At 34.5% G+C, this 16,884-nt stretch overlaps 1 protein-coding gene across 1 annotated transcript in view; it reads right to left on the bottom strand.

Annotated features, from left to right (window-relative positions):
• Positions 1-16,884, bottom strand: part of CSNKA2IP (casein kinase 2 subunit alpha' interacting protein) — a 44,186-nt gene that overhangs the window by 16,290 nt on the left and 11,012 nt on the right. The window lies entirely within an intron of this gene.

The raw sequence follows: 16,884 nt of genomic DNA, 5'->3' as shown, positions 1-16,884 counted from the left end.
TAACTAAATATGAATATGAAATCTGGCATTCAAATGGTAAAGAACTAAGGAAAGTTATCTTGATTTAGTTTTATCTCATGATAATCAGACTTCAGTCCTAATGTTAGCAAAAATACTTATACGTGACCACTGTTGTTACAAAATGAAACCATATCAAAATTAGTTCTTGAACAAAATAATTTACCCAAACTATCAAAAAATGCTTTTTCTTCCCTGGTTCTCAGTTTCCTCATCTGTAAAATGCTGGATTAAACAACATGGCCTTTCAAATCTATTAAAACTTGAAAGAATTGGGGAAGCATCCACACCAACAATATCACAAATCTTTTAAAGACTAGTCTGTTTTTCTTTAGACTTTGTGGCTAAAGTTAATTAGTTCCCTTCCAAACTAACAAACCAATTTATGACTTGATTTTCCCCATACTAATACAAAAACAAAGTTTTCACCACAAAACAAAATGAAAAAGAGAAAACATTTCAACAAGCATTTGAATATTCCTTCTTGCCCCAACCTTGCAAAAGTAACATTCTCTCTAATTAAAAAATGACAGCTCACTATCAATGATGGAGTCAGTAGCTTCCATTTAGAAAGGTAAATAAAGCATGAAAAAGAATTTTCTTTCTCAAAGCAGGCTTGAATTTTAAGAAAATAATGAAAACAGCATGAGGAAACATGATATAAATCACTCCAAGGGGCAGCTGTACAAACAAATAAGAATATAAAGAAAAGCTGTCTTTAAAATTAAGGACCTCATGTTTGTATTTTGTGTCTATTGCTACGTTTTGAGTAAACATTTTGAGTACACATCACTGAAATCACACATCATTTTATAGGTTATACATAGTTATGATATTGCTTTTTTTTGTTTTCCAATTAAATGAAACATCCTTTAAAAATGACTATCTTGATTTTATAAGATTTTCAATAACATTTTCCATACCAATGCATTCCTTTAACTGAATATCCATAGTATATTTATATCATAGTTCATGTGTTCGTATTAAAATGCTATATATTTGGTTTTTGTTTTTGTAGCATTTTATTTTTCCCAATTACATAAACGTAACTTTTAACATTTTTAAAAAATTTTAAATTTAAAGACAGGTTTAAAGGAAAGAAAAAGGAGGATAAATAGGGGGAAAGTAGAATGATGGTTGATATATAATAATCATAATTGTGCATGTGAATGGGACAAACTTGTCCATAAATTGGAAAATGAATAACAGAATGAGATTAAAATCCTACAATATGTTGTTTATAAGAAACACATATAAAATTATGAGATATACAAAGTAAAGATAAGAGGCTGAAGCAGAATCTATTATGCTTCAGTTGAAGTAAAAAGAGAAGAAAAAAAAAAAACAGGGTGGGGGGTAATCAGGCTCTCTCCCTTCAAATGCTTCTTAAAGGAAGAGATTCTTTTTTTCCTTATTCCAGGAAGATACTTATTTATATTTTTATCATGATGGATATTTCAAATACTATGATAATATAAGAATACTTTATTAGAAACTAAGTTTTAAGTAATTGTTTTGTAATTTAACCATTTTCTGGACAATTAATGTTATATGTGTGTGTGGGTATAGTTTATATGTGTGTTTATATGTAGGTATAGTTTATAAGTATTAAATCACTTATGATTTCATTAAGACAGAAAACTCCCAGTGTGGAAACTTCCTCCATTAATGAAAACAGGCAACTTATCAGAAACTTAAATTCTTTAGAGATTTGCTTAAGATACTGAGAAGTTATGTACACAGATAGATTGTTGACTTTTTTTTTTTTTTTTTGACATGTGATTGTATTGGTCTAGGGAACTTCTGGTGAGAAATTTCCTCTTTATCAATGTGGATTGACACTTACTTTGCAATATATACTCAGAGATTTAAAAGTGGGATTGTACATGCATATCTTTGTACACCTAACTCAATGCTTTAATTAGTAAAAATATTATACATTAACTATTGAATAGAACTGAATTTAGCCAGTGTTTCAGTATTATAATATTCACTTTCTCTATTGCCAAAGATGGAATTCAAAAGAATCAATCTTTTAAAAATTTACCTTATGAACCCAGTGAGGTTAGTTTCAGTTTCACTGTCCTCTGAGGATAGTTTGCTTTTTTCATTTTGTCTCTGCTCTTTCTAATATTGCCAGAATCTGTTTTCAATCTTGCATTACAAAGTTGTTTCTTTTCATTTTCCTAACCATTTTTTTCACTGATCCCATTCAATGTACCTAATGTTACCTAACTTTTTGTGCAGTGTTTCTTTCTAAACTTCCAATCCATAGTCCTAAACCCCAATCATTTTTGCTGGGAGGTCTTCTTATCATTTCACTATCATCAAAAATCACTATAGAAAAACATCATAGAGTTTTAGGATGATATGTAAATGTTTATAAAACATTTACTTGCATTCACTTAGAGTTTAATGAAATGGACATAAGTTTTATATCATGGGATTTTTACAAAGTTTGCTGATAGCATTTAAATTTAATGTCTAAAAAATTTTAAAATCTTTGTCCCTAGCAAATGTATTGAATACATGCAAGAAAATACACTTCCTTAAAATCTTGTGAACCAAATAAGATTGCAATCTCCTTGAGGATATGAACTTTATTTGCCTTTCTTTTCTATCCCCTACTTCTTAACATTGTGCTTAGCACATAGCAGATACTTAATAAATTCTTATTGGCTTGATTCTGATCCCATAATAACTACAATCATAAATCTTGTAGGATAAACTCACCTACAGAAATCCCACTTCATCATATAGATACTCCCTAAATTAGCCAATGAAGCTATGGTTTTTTTTTCTTTCAGCAATGATTCAATCCAATTCAACAAATATGTAGTGCATCTGCTATGTGTAAGGCACTATGCCAGGCAATGAGAATATAAAAATGAAATAAGACAAAAGCTGTGCTTTCCAGGTGTTTATAGTCTGGTAGGCATGAAAGAAAAAGAAATATATTATAAATAAGAATATTATAGATACATTGGAAGGAACAAAGTTCTGTGAAAAATACAATAAGATAGAAATCATTTTAAGCTAGAGGAATTCAGGGTGGGGTTTAGAGGAGAGGTGGAACTCCAACTGGGCTTTAAAATATGTGGCATGAACAAAAACCCAGATGTGAGAGAAGGCAAGACAAGTTCAGAGGATACACGATGCTTAAAAGAACTACTTTGAAATAAAGCAAAAAAGTGGGATCAGAGATTTTAAAATCCCTGAAGTCATTTAGTAGAATAGCCTCATTTACAGATAAGGAAGCTGATATCTAAAGATTTTCAATGACTTGCCCAAAGTCATACAAATAATAAGGAGCAGACCTGGGATTTGAAATCCCATACTAATCTAGCTTTAATTCCATTGCATCACCTTGCAAGTATTGAGGATCTGCATTCTATAAACTTGCCAATGAACTGAAGATATATATTAAATAATTTAGAATAACAAAGAATATTACCTAAGACTTTTAATAAAAAGAAGGTTCTTTTCCTTAAAATATTCACATTTTTATGTCAGGCAAAAATAAAAATTTCATTTCCTATTTAATTTTTTGTGTCTGTTATGACTTGTGACCACCTCTTGTTCATAGTATTTAAAATTCAATAATAAATAGAGTACTGACCAAGGAGTCATATCTATATTTAAGTGCTAGTCCTCACATGCTGGCTTGCAGATCCTGAGCAATTCACTTCAACTTAAAATGCTCCCTTAGCAATTCTCTGAGACTATAAATCAAGACAGGTCTGCTTTAGTAAAGCAGTTTCCACACTGGAAACTTCCTACACTGATAAAATAACAAGTCTGATTTAAAACATTTTATTTGAAAAACTGATCTAGCTGGGATAGCAAGGTGGTGCAGTGGATAGAGCACAGCCCTGAAATCAGGAGGACCTGAGTTCAAATGTGATATCTAACACTTACTAGCTGTGTGATCCTGGGCAAGTCTAATAAAGACAACTTACTTCCCAGTTCAATCTTTAGTATAGTTTTCTCTGAAATAGCTCTATTCTTCCTCCTCCAAATCATTTGTTATTTTTAACTTGACTCAAAGTACATTTCCTCTTGGGAACCATCATAGTCTATTCATCACTTAATTATCTTGCAATGTCTTTGAACTCATTTTAGTAGTATCTAAAAATTATACCTATGTATATAAATACACATATCTTCTCTTTCCTAGCACCTATTTTCTGCTAGACTTGCATAGGATGAAGTTACTAGGTCAAAGATAAGATTTATGGCAATGGGTACGCGCGCGTGCACACATACACACACACAGCTTTTGAAAAAAGGCAAGGAATATCTTTCATCATACAGAAACCTCCCCAAGTATATGTAAACCAATGGACAGAGCAAGCAATATAACATCACATACAAGCTATTCAAATACTGAAAGCAACTCCCTCATCTGGAGGATTTATGGGAAAACATGACAATGAAAAGATTGAAAATATCAACTTCAGTCAGGAGCTGCTTGCAGTGGAGGAAGTAAATAAATTAGTGAGGTCATAGATTCAGCAAAACTCAAAGGAAAGTGATAACTGTATTTAAATATAATTTAAAAGTTCAAAAAGCTCCTAAATTTAAATTACATATTATCTTAGCTCATATAAAAAGTGGCTAAGAAGCAAAAATAGTCTTCTCTCAGATTTCTTCCTAGCCCCAGACAAATCCCAATCATACTATGCCATCTTCTCCAAATACAAAATTTAATACAATAGGTGAAGCACAAGTCATCATTAACTCCTTTCTTTCCCACTCCCTATTCCCACCACTACTACATCAATCTATTTAGTAAAGACCTTTCAATTTCAGGTTTGTAATACCTCTTATGTATGCTCCCATTTTTCCTCTGACATAGGCTGCACCCTGGTAAAAGGCCCTATTTCTTCATGTCTGAACTACTACAATAACTTCTATTTATGGATCTTTCTGCCTCAATCTTCGTTTATTAATCCATTCTGTCTCTACTCAGCTGTCACTTTAAGAATGACCATGTCATTTCCCCTACTGAATAAATTCCATCACTCAAAAAATCCTATCACTTCCAAGATCAAATATAAAAACCCTTTTTTAATAATTAAAACCTGTTCCCTCACATTTCCAGTCTTAGTCTGCCCTACCCTCAACCCCAATATACTCTATCATCCAATGACATTGGTCTTGCTTTTCCTTAAATGAATATTTTCATTGGTTATCCCCCATGCTTCCTTTTTCATCTCTTTCTCCTAGATTTCTTCAAATCCCACTGTCTCTATGAAGCCTTTTCTAATCCTTTCTAAATCTAGTGCTTTCTCTATTGATTATTAGCTCTTTGTCTTGTATTGCTTATTTGTACATAATTATTTTCCTGCTATTAAGCAGCTAGGTAGTGCAGTGGATAGCGCACAAACCAGAAGACAAGAAAATCTGTGTTCAAGCCTGACCTCAAACACTTATTAGTTGAATAATTCTAGGTGAATCACTGAACCTCCATTTCCTCAACTTTTTTGTCCTTTATCAGAAGAGTGGTGTCTTAATTTACAAATTAATTGGATTTAAGCAAGATAAGGCTATGCAAAATCAGTCTCACTCTCTCCTTCAGATTCATCAGATTTAATGACAAGACATAGGTCAGGATGATCAGCATGGCTCTGGATGCAGTGGGAAATACCGAACTTTTAAAGCTAGAGTTTCCCAGGACAAGTTTATTTGAGGGAACATCCATTCAGTAATTAAAGGTGAGGTAAAAATTGAGGCAAAAAAATGTGGCCTGCTTTGGCTTCACACACCAAAAAAAAATCACTCCCAGAGGAAAAGACCCTTAGGGTTTCTGGCCAGAATCAAAACAATTAGTTGCTTATACTACTTTTAGCCATCAAACCTCAAACAATGAGCAAGTGAAGTCTGAGCTGGGACCTATTATTAGCCAATCATTGAGAGCCAAAGTGACTTGGGCTTAAAGACACAGTCAAGTAGCTCCATTGAGCTTTATCAAAGTCTAGTTTATCACAAGTATCACATGTATATTTCAAGAAATCATGAATGAAAACTACATGATATTAATTGCATCAGTTTTTTTGCAGGAGGAAAACAATGTTAGAATAAATAAATAAAGTGGGTGTAGCCCCTATAGAAAATAAGGAAGAATAGAAGGAGGGAAAATAAGAGGAAGAAGAAGATAATGAAGAAAAGGAAAAAATAAGGAAAGAAAGAACATCATTGACAAACTGGAACTAGCTAGGACAGCTATTATTTGTTTTTCCTTCTCAAATAAAACCAATAATATCAGGAGGGTGATGTCTTGACTTGCAACTGAATTGAATTTAAGTGAGATAAGTAAGCAAAGAGCATTTTTAGCACAGTGCCTGGCTGTGCAAGAGATTATTCAATCATTTCAGTTATATTCAACTCTTCATGACCCTATTTGGGGTTTTCTTGATAAAAATACTGAAATGTTTCCTGGAATGTTCTGGTTAGTTTTCTGGAGGTCTTTGGACCAGCCTTCATTTCAGCTGAGTAATCACCACAAGAATAGCCAGGTGTTAAAGTCCAAATTCTTTATTATCTCCTTCAAAGTCTTGTCTCCTTGCCTGGGGCTTCAGCTAGCTTTCTGGAGATCTTTTTTTTTTTTTTTTTTTTTTTTAATTTTTTATTTAATAATTACATTATATTGACACTCGTTTCTGTTCCGATTTTTTCCCCCTCCCTCCCTCCACCCCCTCCCCAGATGGCAAGCAGTCCTTTATATGTTGGATATGTTGCAGTATATCCTAGATACAATATATGTTTGCAGAACCGAACAGTTCTCTTGTTGCGTAGGGAGAATTGGATTCAGAAGGTATAAATAATCCGGGAAGAAAAACAAAAATGCAGATAGTTTACATTCGTTTCCCAGTGTTCTTTCTTTGGGTGTAGCTGCTTTTGTCCGTCATTTATCAATTGAAACTCAGGTCTCTTTGTCAAAGAAATCCACTTCCATCAAAATATGTCCTCATACAATATCGTTGTCGAAGTGTATAATGATCTCCTGGTTCTGCTCCTTTCACTTAGCATCAGTTCATGTAAGTCTCGCCAGTCCTCTCTGTATTCATCCTGCTGGTCATTTCTTACAGAACAATAATATTCCATAACATTCATATACCAGATCTTTTGGAATGTGTCTTGGTTCCTATGGGGGAGGGCAGGAGGACCACAATGACGGTCTCTGTCTTGAACTCTGTCTCAGTCCGAGATCTTGCGCTCCAGCTTCCAGGCTGCTCCAGTCCCCTTCCGAGTCTGTCTCTGAGCCCTCCTGAATTTGTCCCAGTTTATATGCAGTATACTGAGTATAAACCAATCATTATATCACTAAGGAACCATTATTTCTTGTAAGATTAAATCAATCATACTGAACTAGAGAATTATTAATCACCATGCTAAACTAGATAACCATTGTTTTATCATTTCCACTGACTTAACACCTTGTAAGAATCCTTGTTTCAAGTACAGAGTTCTGGCCCATAACAGTTTCCCATTTCCTCCTTCACTTTATTTTATAAATGAGAGAACTGAGACCAAAATAACTTTTCTAAGGCCATACAATTAGTAAGTATTTGAGGTCAGATTTGAACTCAGAAAGATGAAGCTTCTTGAGTAAACTTGTTCATTCTCCTTCCATTTTTTTCTTCAGACTATGTACTCCTTGAGAATTGAGACTATCTTTTGCCTTTCTTTATATTCTCAGCACTTACCATAGCACAAGACTGATTTTTCACCTATGACACCATATTGCTTTATGAGATATGTTTTTAAGGTTTTGTCACAATCCAAACATGTTATATTTTCTTTTTTCTTTCAGTGATTAGAAACTTACTTTGACTTCTTAAAAATCAAATTTCTTGTGGGTGACACTACTTTGTTTCAATCTTTTAGTTCAAACACAACATGTAGTATAAAACCAGCACATAATCAAAAACTACTCAGAGTTAAGCATTGTGGAGGTATCTAAACTACATTTGATAGTATGTTCATAATAGCCTCCTTCATGGTTATCTTGAAAGTTTTCACATCACTCTGGATAGGAGGAGTACATACTTGACTTAGCTCCTTCAAAATGCCAACCAAATCTGAGATATAATGGTTTCCATTTAACCAAGGGCAACATTTCATGAATTTAATACTATATGCTACTAATTAAATAGTTATATTAATGAGGTCTGTTAATAGTCCTCCACTAAAATAAATTCTTAGGTAGTTTTGGAGCAAGTTTCACTTTTAGAAGTAGTAGATTGACATCAAGCCACAAAGTCAGATTCCACTAACATTATATTAGCAAGATACCAAATGGAAAAATGGAAAATTAAATGTGTGAAAAGACAAAAGCTAGACTTGGCACTATCTTTGCAAGTTTGAAAGAGCTACTATGATCTAATAATAAAAAGGCACCAATCATTGTGAGCTTTAATTAATAGTACATTTACTGAATAAAGCAGTGAATTTTAAATAAATAAATCTAAAAAGTAATTCAAGATTTTGCCTTTAAGCATTTTGAACATCATTCTTTTGCAAGAAGTTCTTCCCTCAGTATAAAAATGAGACATTCTGATTGGAATCAGACTTATTTTCCTATTCAATGACAACTAAAGATACTACAAAGTTTTATTGTTTTATTATAAAAATTCTATTAACATATCTTCTAATACAGGTTTTTAAAACAATTTTTAGAGCTCATATAAATTCCCAAGAAAATACCATGGCCCAGTTGACAAAGGGCTGGTCTTGGCACCATAAAAATCTATGGGTAGCTCTTCATAACTGTTTATTCAGAGATTTACCAATATACTTTGGTGGAGAGAATTTACATAGTACTTATGTAATTAGACCAACAACAACAACAACAACAACAACAAAAAAGTCTTATCCCTGCAGAGGATAAGACTTAATATTTCCAATTTGTTTTAAAATAATATGTAACATGAAATGATTCAGACCAGTTCCAATGATCTTGTGATTAGGAGAGCCATCTACAACCAGAGAGAGGACTGTGGGAGTTGAGTGTAGACCACAACATAGCATTTTCACTCTTTTTGTTGTTTGCTTGAGTTTTATTTTCTTTCTCATTTTTTCCTTTTTGATTTGATTTTTCTTGTGCAGCAAGATAATTGTATAATTATGTATGCATATATTGAACTTAACATATATTTCTACCATGTTTAACATATATTGGACTACTTGCCATCTAAGGGAAGGGGAGGAAGGGGGGCGGGAATTGGAACACAGCATTTTGCATGGGTTAATGTTGAAAAATTATCTGTGCATACATTTTGAAAAATAAAAAGCTTTATTAAAAATTATGTAACTATCCATTAAGATGACTGACTGAACCAAATTCCATGTGTTATTACTACTATCCAAGGATCATATTACTTTTTAATTATAGTATTTACAAGAAATACAACTCATTAGTTTCCAATAGGCCACAATTATTTTAATTATGAACTGCTATCATCTGTTCCTTTCATTTTAAGGGCTATGAAACACTGTTTTTTTTTTTTATTTTTATTACAATTTAATTTAAGTTTTGTTTAAATCTCATGAAAGGGCTTTGGATCATGTTTAATAGAAAAAAAAAATCATCCTGTTAGTAAAGATAGTACTAAACCATCAGTTAGACTTTGAAAGTTGGCAAAAAGAGTGCAATAAGATCAAAAGACATTTTCACCACAGGAAAAAAATATTTTCAACCTTCTACAAATTATAATAGCCTTTGTGAGTCCTGCAATTATCTTATTTTGTTATTTGGCATCTGGACCTTAAGAAGGTCTGGATTTTTATCTAATTTTATCAGTCAGTCTATCAGTGCAGAATAACTGATTAACCTTTCCTTTGGTAGCTTATCAAAACCCCATGCTTTTCAATTTAAAAATGCATAAAATCTACATTTGGGAGGATGGGGAAAACATGTACATTAAATATCAGTTTCAAATGGAAAGCTTCCAACTTTGCTAATTAAACAATCTTATTAACCATAACTTCTTTGTATGTAACTCTTTGTGCCTCAGTTTCCTCATTTGTAGAATGAAAAGTATGGACTAAACAGTCTCTCAGATGCCTTCCAACTTTGCATATACATAATTCTATGTTCCCATGTCATTTAGGAAAACTGAACAATGAACAACAAAGATTATTTTAATATGTTAAAGTTTAACTTGCTAATGGTTTTATACAATCCTGGTTCATCTGATTCCCAGTTGGAAAAAATCTCCTTCCTCGGACACCAAGAGTACTTACTCAATTTAACTCTTATTTTAGAATATATCTTAGTTCCATTGCTGTGTTATAAAATGAAGGCAAAGGCCACACTTTAATGAATCATTCTTTACACTCTGGTTTACTCAATAAAAATGTATTTAATGAATGAAAAAACAAAACGTGTTTGAAACCATTACTTTATATGACATGCAAGCAAAGAGTCTCTTCCCTCAAAGAATTTTCATTCTAACCATAGGGAGATTAGAAATTTTGAACCCAGGACCTTTAAACCTCTCAAACCTCACAATTACCTCAAACTCAAATAAAACATATTTAGTTACTTACTGAGGAAAGGAAATATAAAGCAGAAAAAGGCAGCTGGGACCCAAGGGCAAGTTTACCTAATTAAGTCCAAATTCTAGTAAGAGCAAACTGGACAAGCAAAGTGGAATGAGCATAGATATTTGCAGCAATATCTTAAGGGGAATAGAGACCTAGTACACAATAGAGTTAAAGAAACAAGAGGACAAATTTGAAGCTTGAATTCTTCTCTTTAACTAAGGTAGCACTCCAAATCTCTCTGCCAGAGTCTAGCCACATGCTCACAGCTCTGGAATATCATACATACAAAAAGAAAGCTTTAAAGGTCCCATACCAGAAATTGGAAAAGTCAACTCTCTGACCTCATCCTCTTCTACTTCTATACTATATAACCAATATCTTGTGCCATCTAGTATTAGGACAACAAATTTGCAAGTATACAATTTACAATGTTGTGGAGATAATTATTATTGCAAAGCCAAGGAAAATAAAGGAGAACTCCTTAAAGGAATAACTTTTAGTTCCAAAGATTCTGCAGTATGAATTCCCAGAAGTGCTTAAAATTAGGTAGTTCTATTTTACTCCTATCTGCCCATCTCAACCCCAGAGGTGATGGATGAGAAAATGGGCGACTGCAGCTTCTCCCACTCAAACCTACAGTAAAAAAAGAAATAAAAAGCTAAATTGATTTGAACAATCCATTTAATTGCCCCAGGAAAATTTTCCAAGATAAACAGGGTAGGTGATTTTGGCTTGCAATCATTATCAATGGAAGAAGTCAACATGATGGACTAAAAGTGGTCCTGATGAAGAATCTAGTGAGAAGAAGTAATAATTGTAGTCTAGGACAGAGCTATGGTAAAGAAGAGTGTTTGGGGGTATTTTATCAAATGCCAAATAATTGTGAAATATGTTCTCAGATCAGGACAAAACTCCCAGGGATCTAAATTTGAAAAAAGTTCAAGATTTGGACTCATCATCTCTTAACATGGAATTAAAAACATGGCTCTGCTACATGAGAATTTCCTAGGCCTTGGTAGTTAATTGTTCCTCTTGGCAACCTCTCCTTTGTTCTTCACAAGTATGAGGAATGATGCCTCTGCTTACTTTTTGTTCAGCCCTACCTCGGTCCCTCTGTTCATAAAAATTTGAGAATCCCTGGGCTATTAATACTTTGAGAGAGCAAAAGAAAAAAATCTAGAATTGTGGAGGGATGGCAAATGTCTCCTGGATGGCAGAGCCTGTGTATTTATTTTGTTGAGTAGTCATATTTCTTTCTTTTTTTTTTTTTTTTTTTTTTATAAATTTTATTTTATTTAATAATAACTTCGCATTGACTAGTCATATTTCTTTCAAGCTGTATTCTCACTCATTCTTAAAAAAGTTGAGAGTTGACCTCAATTGGATGACAGGAGAAACATTACTACTCAGATTGTGAGAAAAATATATACTACTTCCCTCCCCTAAGCAGATGGTACAATGGAAGAATACAGATCCCAAAGTCACCCTATACAAGACACTTAAGCTTTTTTGCCTCAGTTTCCTCATTTAGGTAAGTCACTTAACCCTGTTTCAATTCCTCAGAGCTGGAAAAGGAAATGAAAATCTACTCTAGTATGACACTAAATGAGGTCACAAATAATCAGACACAATTGAAGTGATTGAACAATAATAAAAGTAAGGAATTTGTAGTTCTTATTTAAAATGGGGTGATTACTTATTAGAACAAATATATGCCAGGCTAAGTGTTTGGAATACAAAAAGAGGTGAAATATCTTACCCTACAGTATAATGGTGTTGAGGTTGGGAAGGGAGATCCCACAAGTTTGAGGTCTCAGACCAATGTCATGAAGTACCTCAAAAGAATTTGCAAGCATGAACCCATCTCCTAGTCCAGAGGCAAGTTTTATTGAAAGTAATGCTACGCAATTACAAAGCAGACTGAATTGTAAGGGAATTCAGTAAAGAAACAAGGAGATATTTTTATACAGCTTTCAATCATAGATATGCTATTTTTATGGTCTGAGGATAGGGCTAGGGAGTAATTTCCAGATGAATTGAGGGTGATCTCCTAAATTTGATTATCACTGACCAGATCATCAGTCATCAATGAACTGAGAAATAGTCTATTCAGAATCAGACAGATTGAGCATAGGAGTTTGTAATGACCGCGTATTTAAAATCAGCCGGAGTCAGGAATTCAGGTTAAGGGGAAAATCTTCAATATTTATTGAAGTGAAGAGGTGAATAAAGATTGCAATAGCAAATATAGGCAGTTGCGACAGGAAGCCAGCTAAGAGAGAGCGCGACGCGAGCCGAGCCAACCGTGGCAACGGCAAAAGTCTCTCCTCCCCTTCCTTTTCCACTCCCCTGCCTCCACCCACCAAAATCGTCATTTCCTATACAACACATCAGGACTTGCACAAAGAGCGGGTGGGGGCCATTCTTTCTCCAAGCTTATATATTAATAGAGTATGGTCCAATTACTATTTAGCCTCATGTGCTTGGGACCTCAGTGCATCAACTCAAGCCTCAGCCCATTACAGGAGTTTCTTGAGGCAGACTCTAAAATCAAAAGTTTTAGTGTTTCATATTACATCAAGGGGGGAGACAGAATGTAAGAAACAAAATATTTTACTAAGAACTCCACTGATTCATTGATGAATGCAGGAAAGATTTATTTTACATTTTTGCAACCTAGGTGCCTAGGTTTTGTAGACATAATTTTGAAACTCCAAAGGAAGTATTTATTTCTTATCCTGAAGCGCAGGTCCCTCCTCTGATTCCCTATTAATTGGACATCACTCTCATCTCCATCCCTCATTATCTAGCCAGTTCCTGTCCCCAAGGAGCTTACATTATTTTGGGGAAAGATAATTAACTTCTACCCTTGAATATTCTTTGATGTCCATGTGAGTTTCCATTCGTTAATTTAAGTTTCATTCTCTAATTTAATTTCCATAACTGTTGAAACCAAATAAATGCCCATCCATTTCTCACAGCAAGAAAACAGATTTGTACACATACAGAATAAACAAGCAAAAATTGAGAGAGGGAAGTCAATAGAATTAAAAGGGTTTGAAAAAAGCTTCCTTTAGAAAATGAGATTTTAACTGGGACCTAAAGGAAGCCAATAGGCAGAGATGAGAAAGAAAAGCATTGCAGGAACGGGGGTTTTGGAGGGTTGGGGGAGAATAGAGAAAGTGCTCACATTCTAAAGATGGAATGTTTGTGAAGAAGCAAAAAGACCAGAATTATTAGATTGAAGAATACATGTTGAGGAGCAAGGTGTAAGAAGACTGGAGAGTAGGAGGAGACTAGATTGTGAAGTGATGCAATCCATGCTGTGGGATTTGGCACCAAAGATTGGCGGGCACTAAAAGTTGGGGTTCAATCATGTGAAGAATTTACAATGGCCATTCTCTTTGGCAAAAGACAGATTTATTTAGGGAAGAGGGTATAGACAAAATGAAGGGATACAATGGACACCGGGGATGATAAATATGAAATCAATAGAAGAGCATATGAAAGAAAGTTTCTTGGGGAACTCACAATTACCCAGTAGAAGGCGAGCATGTCCTTAGCTGGCAGGCTAAATCCTGAAAGAGATTTTGCACCCTAAAAGAGTTAGTTAGCTGTAAGGAGGAGAAGTGATATTGGGAAGCATAGTGGAATTAGGGGAGATACCACGTAGCATGGGGGAAGGGGGAAAGAAAAGGAAAGGGGAAAGACACTACAAGGCAGAGTGTGTGGAGGACTGACCCAAAGCAAGGTAACAGCCATGGAATGGCCCATAAGTAGATTTTAGAGGGAAAATTTAACCTCAGGGACATGCCTGGGATTTCTGACACGGCATGGCAAGATGAGATTGCTGGAAATCTCTACAGAAGGTGGGTATCAGGAGTTTGACATAATTTTGGATTTCAGACTAGACCACCTCCCCAAAGGATAGGACCATGGAGCTAAACTGTTTTCTATCAGAGTCTTTCGCCTACTTGCCTCAGAGATCAATTCTTTAATTTCTCTTAGTCAAAACACCATTCAGGACCTTATCAGAAGGATTAAACAGAGGTTTTGGATTTGATTCTCTAATCAGTAGGGAGACCCTGGAGTTCACCGAGGTATGTGTGTCAGACAGAGGGTGTGATAAAGTCCTAGTTGTACTTTAAGAAAATCACACTAGTAAAATACCTCAGTGAAAGAGATGTTTCTCTTCTCAGTATACTCCCTCCTCCTAACTCTCTTTCCATTAAGTACACTCATACTAGCAAAAGTGTTTGGTTAGAGCAATTACAAAGATAAAGTCATCATCTAAAAGAAAGATATAAACACCTATCTGTTAGAATCCTAGTGTTAACTCAATGGAATTGATACAAAGCTTATTGGTTCACACATTAGAGCAAATCCTTACAAGGTGTTAAGTCACTAGTATTGATAGAAACAATGCTTAAGTTAACACCTTACATTAGAGCTCACACCTTTGAGAGTTCACACATTAGCTCACACATTGGAGTTCACAAGTTCAAGAGATTGACAAGTCAGAAACCCACAATCCCACTCTCTCAGAGGAGGAGTCAACCTTTGGGTTCACACCTTTAAGAGATCATATATAAGAAGCTCTTAGAGCTTCAATCAGTCAGTCAGTTGAAAAAGATTGGGAAGGGAGCGTTAGTTGGAGATTGAAAAGCCTCAAGTCAGAGTTGAGCTAGAGGCAGAAGCTGGAAGAACTAAAAGACAAGTTGCAAGAACTCTTGGAACCAAGGAGTAAGAGAGGCCTGTAAGAAAGCTAACCGAGCCCAAGGAAAGAGATAAGACTTGGAAGGAGAAAATAAACATTTGGATTTTATCAGCTGGCTGCCTTTAAAGTGATTATTACTTTGAATTGAAACTAAGGCTGCCTCCAGAAAACCTCCCCAGAAACCTGCTCCCAGAGAACCATCACATTATAAAAAAGAAGAGAACACCACACCTATCCAAATTTAGTACATAGATGGCAGATATTTAAGAAGGCACAGTTATCACTTAAACTAATATATCCTCAGAGTTCTATTATTTTTCACCTGTGCTGCTATGGGACTTCTTTATGTTCCTGGTAGTTCATTACTGGGACAACATCATCCTCTAAGATCTCATCAGCCTTAGTTCTTTGCCTTATTATATTATCTTTGCCCTCCTCATTATAAAATAAGTCAATGAACTCCAAACATCTATTTAAGAAGAGATCTCATGAAGTTAGATATTTTCTCTTTCCATCCTCTGCCCCACACACACTTTTCAATTTCTTTTTGTGGGTTGCCTTTCTCCATTATATTGTAAGCTCCTTGAGGAGCTTACAAACCGGTTTGTTTGCTTTTCAAATTTGTAGGTATAGCATTTGTCACAATTCCTGGCAAAAAGTGGGGACTTTAAAAATGTTTTTAGTCATTAATTGGTAATTATTTATGAAAAAATGTAGACTTCCTTAAGACTTCAATGAGAAAGGCTACTTATGGAGCAGAATTTAATAATGAATTTAGTGGAGTTAAAAAAAAAAAAAGTTGAGGCAACCAAAACTGAAAATGCATATGTGATTGAATATATTTTGGGTGATGAAAGAATTGGCAAAATATTTTTTGGAACTGTTATTGTACCTGTGGTTAAAACTTAATGGATATTTTTACGTTTTAACAAAAAGATTCTCAATGTTAAAAATACATTAAAACATTCTCCAAAGATAGTCAAAGAATGCAAAAAGACAGTTCTCAAAAGAAAATTGTAAAACCTTAATGATCACATAAAAGAAAACTCCAAATCATGTAAGAGAAATGCAAATCAAAATTATTATGAGGTTTCAACTCATATAAACAAAATTGGCAACAATGACAAAGTGTGAAAATGTGAGAAATAGATTTATTTGGATTCCAGCGCTATAAAAATTAAATTGGAGAAATGAAACTTAAATTAAAAAATTGAAACCCAGGGGCAGCAGGTAGTGCAGTAGATAGAGCACCAACTCTGAATCAGGAGGACCTGAGTTCAAGTCTGACCTCAGACAATCCTAGCTGTGTGACCACAAGTCACTTAATCCCAATTGCCTCAGGGAAAAAAAAAAATTGAAACCCACAGGAACTCAAGAGAGCAGAGGCTTATCTTGCCCCAGAGAACAAGAATGTAAACTCTCTAAGGACAGGAATTGAGTTTTGTAATCAAGGATGGTAGCCTGAGATTTGAAAATAATCTTTTATTCTTTTGTTCCTATCTTTCCACTGTTTTCTTCCCCTTCTAGAAAGGAGCATATTTCCTGCTCCCTGGGGCAGACTGGATTGAATAGGAAACACCCTGAAGCACTTCATAGCC

Source organism: Antechinus flavipes, chromosome 3 (assembly GCF_016432865.1).
Source record: "Antechinus flavipes isolate AdamAnt ecotype Samford, QLD, Australia chromosome 3, AdamAnt_v2, whole genome shotgun sequence".
Classification (NCBI taxonomy): domain Eukaryota; kingdom Metazoa; phylum Chordata; class Mammalia; order Dasyuromorphia; family Dasyuridae; genus Antechinus; species Antechinus flavipes.
Note: the sequence above shows the minus strand (reverse complement) of the source record. Positions and strands in the feature narration are given on the sequence as shown.